Consider the following 6,913-nt stretch of genomic DNA (forward strand, 5'->3'; position numbering starts at 1 on the left):
AAAAACACTAGTTATAATACCATGGTTAAACTTTTGTTTTACGAAGGTTAAAAATGATGGGTATTATAACCATGATATTAACCATGGTTTTATCATAGTTAAAAATGATGGTTATATGCCATGGCTCTAACAGTGGTTTAATGAAAGTGTTTTAAAACCATGGTTAAAAAATTATCGTTATACCACAGTTTTAAGAATTTAAAAAAACAATGGTGAGAAAACCACAAGAAGACTATCGCTCTACTGTGGTAAAAATAACATAATATAACAATGGTTGTAACCATGGTTTCACAATAGTATAAAAACAATGGTTAGGAAACCATGGTGTAACTCTCGTTCTACTAAGGTTGAAAACCATCGTTATAAAACCATGATTTCATTATGGTTTTATGATAGTGTAAAAACAATAGTTACAAAACCATGATTTTAACCGTGGTTTTATGATAGCACAAAAACACTAGTTATAATACCATGGTTAAACTTCGTTTTACAAAGGTTGAAAACGATGGCTATTAACTATGATTATATTAACCATGGTTTTATCATAGTTAAAAAACGATAGGCCCTATAACCATGACTTTAACAGTGGTTTAACAAAAGTGAGAAAACAACAGTTTTAAACAATCGTTCAAATTCCACTTCAGCAAGGAAAACGATGGTCATAGCTACACCAGGATTTGAACCATGGTTTTATCATAGTGTGATGTGCAAAGGATGGTTATGAAACATTGATTGGTTCTACGAACCGTGGTTTCATGATAGTGAAGAGGCGGTTAAAAAGCCATGATTTTCACCATGGTTGTATGATAGCTCATAAGAACAGTGGTTATAAAACCGTGGTTTAACTTTTGTTTACCCACGGTTGAAAAAGTGGTTATTTTTTAACAATGGTTTCAACCGTGGTTTCATGCTGATCAGATATAGAGTGCAGAAAAACCATATTCTAGAATTTCTAACCATGGAACCTTGTATGATAGCATAAGAACAGTGGTTATTAAACCATGGTTAACTTTTTGTTTTACCAAAGTTTAAACCACGTGCACTATGATTATTGAATGATGTCGATCACAAAAATCAATATGAAAACTCATAATTTGATGGCCGCAATGCCAATGCAAGTCATGACGGACATTCATCTAACGCAACCACCCGCATCCGTTTGGCTTCAACAGGATTATGTAAACAAACAGTAGTCTTTAATACCATTGCAAACAAAAAGCTGCTTCACTTGCTTGATTTACAGCATTCCTAAAATGCAACATCTATTCACTACGGAATAAAGCACGTAAAAAACCTTAAATGAGATTACATACTCGTTAAAAAATAAAAAAAAGCCCATTGCCGCCCGTTCGTTCCCCGTAGCTTTGACATGTACACACAACAATAGAAAACTATATGAATGCAATCGGCGTGTAGTAATTGTGTACGATGAATGGGAGATCCGGGCTGTTGATATGAGGCTCGTTCGTACCAAAGATCACAACAAAAATATATTTCAAAATATATGGAGCACAAAAAATATTGACACATTAAAAAAAATTAATTTGCAATAAAAAAAAGTTTTAAACATATATTTTTTATTCAAAACCAAAAAATCAATGATTACAAGTTTTCTTGATAACAATGTAACGTAAGAGGTCATGTGCGTGTTGTTGTTGTCGCTGATTGAACCTTACGTGTATGTACTGCTGAACCGTTAGTCCGCGACCGCGCTCAAAAACCCCGTACACACGGCTACGATATGCATGCTATGCGATGTTCAATATTTCAAACGCTCTTTCGTGATGATCTCTGACCGGAGTCAAACATCTCGACGTACGAACCATCTGATATTTTCAGAAATGGCTAGCAAACGGCCCCTAAGAAAAAGAGGAACTGCTCCTTTGGGATTCTTCGAGGAAGGTTGGTCAACGTAACTTTTAATACTTTATTAGTAGACCTAATCTTAGCTAAAATAATTACCACTGATACCAGCGAGATTTGCATTGAATTGTCCCGACCGACCCGGGGCCGGCAGCGGCCCTGCCCCTGCTGTGCAAATTTCGCATGATCGTATCAAGTAGGGATAACTAGTCCAGTAGACTGTTCTGTATCTGAAAGTGTGACTGAGTCAGTGAGTGTGAGAGTATGACATGAGATCTCAAGAGTTTGGAATGAGTTGTTCTAACTCAGCTACTGTAGTAGTGTATATGTACTGAACTGTTAGTGTTACTGTGTCACGTAAATTCTACAAGTTATCTACGGTAACTAAACTAGATTCTATACACAACCCAGTCACTGTAGACAGTGTAGATCTAGTATGGTTGGGGCACCACCTATCGGCAGGGCACCTTCCCATCGGCACCCTGCGTATCATGGCTGTTTGCGTATAGAACGAAAAGGTACGCGCGGGATTAAATGTCATGAGCTATAAAAACAATAAAAACGAAGAAACGAAAATCAAACTCAAACAAACCAAGCTAAAAATTACACATCCGCTCAGTAACGACGCATGGCTGTGAAATTCACGTGTATTACCTATGGCCTGTGAAATTCACGTGTCACTGTAGTGTTCTATTACCTATGCTGTGAAATTCACGTGTATACCTATGGAGGTTAGGGGGTGCCGATCGCAAGGTTCCCTTTTTAGCTGCGCGAAGAAAACGAAACGCACGCGCTAAAATTGTGCTATTTTAAAACGGAGATTCATGATCAACGAGACGGTCACGACATTCAAAACTGCAGTATTTATGGCATATTTGAGGTAAGAATTAGGCGGATTTGTGTTATATTTTTAGAATAAACAAGCTACAGATCCTTAGGGTGACGATACGTGGTACCCCCAACCCTACTAGTAGCGACAGGCTATGATTTATTCGCACAGCGTACTCTAACAGCGTCTGGTCGGGCTAACAAGTCGGTAGTCGGTAGTTCTAACAGTTAGGCGTAATCCTTAACAATGTTAGTAGGCATAGGCCTACCTCATATTGGGTGGTGATATCAGGTTCGGTGCAAGCTACATCAACAACACTATTTTCTGCTAACTCTGTTAGGACTTCTAGTGGTAACTGCTCCAGTGAATCAAGAGTATCAGTAGAAGCTACGCTAAGACACAAGGGCTTACTCCTGCGAACTAGTACGCTCATGGGCGAAATACGGACGCCATTCCGCCATTGAAAGCAACAGACCGATAGATTGATTAGAGGGCGTACTGTATATTACGCGATCATGATATCAGTGCCGTATCACTGGGTCCTCGTATTTCTGTCTCCCTTTCATTTTTCCCCTTTTTAGGGGGCATACAGGGGAAGATATGTACCGATGTATGTACTTAGAATCTTGTTTTGTCGTAAAGAAATATCATTCCTGTCTAACCGTGAAATGTATTTGAAAAAAATGTCATTTACTTTCCAATCGCAATCTGCAGGCCCACAAAGTTTGAGCTGAAGTAGGTAGACCAAACTATGTTTCGGGAGGGAGAGAGAAAGAGATAGGTGGCGTTTGTCAGCTCAAACACAAACTTGCTGAGGGACTACTGATAAAAAAGTAATTACATTACTTCAATTTTTTTTTTTTTACATATCGACAGAAAATATACTTTTTGTGATATTTTGAGGTCTGAAATGCAAGTCTACCGCTGTGTGCTTCCTTTTAAAATGAAGAAAATGAAAGGAAGGTAGGGTTTGCTCCATAGGCTCACGTGTTTAAGAAGCTTGCGGTATTATTACTAAATTGGCTGCCATTGGGCTCCATGTTGGGCTCCCGCTCCATGCCGTACTACACCCGTTTGCGTGCGAAGTCGCGAGAGTACGCCCTCTTAGCTTCTATACTCTTTGATTGTGTCTCAGCAATAACTTAAGCACTGGCAGCCACTGGCACTGGCGATAAAACTGAAGTGAACTTGAAGTCCGTAGGTGCTGGTAGGATGACCTAAAAAATGTCATAAATTTCTGGTTGCTGGTGCTGGGCAAACTTGTGAAAGATTCGTCTGTCCGAAGGAGGAGTCTTTTATTTTTTTTTTTTTTTGACGTTACTTATGGCTCTCTACCTCCGGACTATGTCTATAGGAGGGGATCCGTAAAGCCAGATGCAGTCTCTGCTCTGTGGAACATATCCCCGTCGACGAGATACAGACCAATCTTTCGGTCAAGTGCTGGGCTTGGTGTTGAAATCAAAGAATGTCGTCTGCTGAACCTAGCTCCGCCATTTCGTAGTGTAAGAGTTAGGCCTGTAGCATGTACATTTTATGCTAATGCAATGGTCACCCACGCCACGAAACGTAGGCCCTACACGAGCATGTGGCTTCATAAATCTGAGCCTGGAAGCATAAAATTAAATATTAAGTTGTGTTTTGAAGAATGGTTGAAATTTGGGGCATTTTAGTCTGTCTTCCTCACTTTGTGTCTAAAAACTAAGCAGTCCTGCATCTTTTAATATTCGAGTGTAATCATGCGCCATCACTTTTCGTCGTGCGATTCTTACGGACCTTGCGATGCTGCGATTCCAACACCTATTGCTGGGGATCAATAACTTTGATAAGTATCGCTTAGTTAATCCGACCGTCGGTGTTGGAGCTCAGTTTAAGTCAGTCATTTGGAAGCTAGCACTAGCCCTGATCTTGAAATCCCCCAATGGCAAAGGATGCTGTATTTTGTAATTTGTATGTTATACCAGTATATCATTCACCTAACGGATTGTTGTGTGATTTTTTTCTGGCAAACCTTATTTTTCTTCTCTCAATCATTAATAGGTGTATTATTGTTATGTCGTGTGTTTTTTTTTTCCTCATCAGAATCAAAGATTGACTGTGCAAGTGGCTGATGTGAGAAGGTGTTTCCATAGAAGACTTGCAGTCCATAGAAGACTTGAGGTCCATCCATGACCATTGATCGTGCTGTCCACTAGCTTGCTCCTTTCATGGGTACAAGTACATGATACACATGCAGCGCTGATTTACATCAATATGTGTACATGGCATCCTCCTGGCTGAATTCTGGTGCAAAGAAGTGGATCATCTGATGCCATGTTTTTTTCCCGTTTGACCATGTCATCAAGGAGAAGGTATTCCTTTTTCTTTGTTTCTTTATTTCAACCCAGTATGGTTCATTAGGAATTTGAGCATATCGCTGTAACATACCCAAATTCATGTGCAACATCCTCAAAAACCAGCAGCATGCTATGCGACATTGTAGAATATTTGGGAGTCTTTTATTCCAGCAGTCATTTGGGAGCTAGCACAAGCACCAAACTTTAAATCATCCAATGCTGTATTTTGTATGTTACATCATTTTCCTGTGTGATTTTTCTGCCTAACCTTATTTCACTTCTCTCAATCATCACTATTATCGTTATGTTGTGTTATCTTTTTTTTTCCTCATCAGAATCAATGATTGATTGTGCCAGTGGCTGACACGAGAAGGTTTCTCCATAGAAGACTTGAAGTCCACCCATGACCATCGATCAGGCTGTCCCCTAGCTAGCTCCTTTCATGGGTACAAGTACATGCAGTGCTGATACGTGTATGGCATCCTCCTGGCTGAATTCTGGTGCAGAGAAGTCCATCTACTGATGTCATACTTTCTCCCGCTTTTCCATGTCATCAAGGGTAAGATACTCCTCTTTCTTTCTTTCTTTCTTTCTTTCTTTTTTTCAACCCATTATTAGTGTAGTTCATGAGGAATTTGAGCATTACACTGCAGCATACCCAAATTTTTGTGCAACATCCTCAAATACCAGCAGCATGCTATGCAGCATCCTAAAATATTGGCAACCTGCTTAAAATAGAATGTGATCAATTTTTGAAAAACATCAAATTACTATAGGCAATTTGTGCACAATACATGATATGGAATGTTGAACGTAATGGCTTCACCTGTATGTGGCACTTAGGGGTTAAAATGATTGTAAAAGTACACTGTATTTTAAACAGTATCTCTCCAGCACATTAGAGTGATGAAATGATGGCTAGGTGTACCACATCAATCTAATCCCATTCTTATGTTTTTTTGCAAGGTAACTATTCTGTGCAAGAATTTTGTGTGTTGAGTATTTGAAGTAGAGTTTAACACGTACTACATGTTATTATTATTTTAAAAAAATAATAGCGTAATGAATAAATTCTCAGTTCGTTGCAGGAGTGATCTTCCCCAAGAAAATTCTCACGGCTCACGGTTGCAAAAGAAGGACATCTCAAGGCTCCACAACGACAAAGGGCACACTAACCAAGCTATATCAAGACCTAGTTCCTGCGAAGCCTCATCCAGAAGTATCACCAAAGCTTACTGCTGGATAGTCTTGGACAGTAGAAGTACAAGGACAGTTTTCAAAGCATGTGAAGTGTGCATGTATGCTCTCATGTCAGGACTGTTGGTTGCTAGATAATTTTTTTTTTTTTTTGATGCTGTTTTGTTCTGTTGTCCAGTGCTCCTGGTGTCACTTAAGTCCAAATTTGCATTATCTATACAAAGCTACTAATGATCATGTACATCAAACATGCACTAATATATGTACACTGTATTTAATTATCCAACTAATTCTTTGCAGGTGATATTCTTATAGTTTTAAATCATGTGACTGGCAATAAGCCATACCTATGTACAGTCAAGATGCTGCTCATGAAGCAATAAAAAGCTACTTTTCAATCATAACAGCAAAGTGAGCAAATGTGCATTCTTATGTCTTATTTGTTGACTGAGGTTCAGTAAGAGTACATTTTCTTCATTGATTTGTTTACATAAACCTACAGTTTTGCAACTGGAAATAATATGATATTTGTATGATACTTTGACTTCTCAGACCCAGCTGCTGAAAAATAACTTTTGAATGTATAATCATAATTGACTGTTTCTACCCTTGTGTACTTTCTTATTCTAAAGGTGCCTAGACCCGGTAGTTGCTGCAGCGCTTTTGGATGAGAGTGCCGATCACCATTAGC

At 38.9% G+C, this 6,913-nt stretch overlaps 1 long non-coding RNA gene across 1 annotated transcript; it reads left to right on the top strand.

Annotated features, from left to right (window-relative positions):
* Positions 1-1,763: 1,763 nt before the first annotated feature.
* On the top strand, positions 1,764-6,606 carry LOC140236067 (uncharacterized). The gene is made up of 4 exons (XR_011901747.1): positions 1,764-1,902; positions 4,772-5,040; positions 5,361-5,584; positions 6,104-6,606. It is a non-coding gene; the product is annotated as an uncharacterized lncRNA (long non-coding RNA).
* The last annotated feature ends 307 nt before the right edge of the window (positions 6,607-6,913 follow it).

This window comes from Diadema setosum, chromosome 12 (genome assembly GCF_964275005.1).
Source record: "Diadema setosum chromosome 12, eeDiaSeto1, whole genome shotgun sequence".
Taxonomy (NCBI): Eukaryota; Metazoa; Echinodermata; class Echinoidea; order Diadematoida; family Diadematidae; genus Diadema; species Diadema setosum.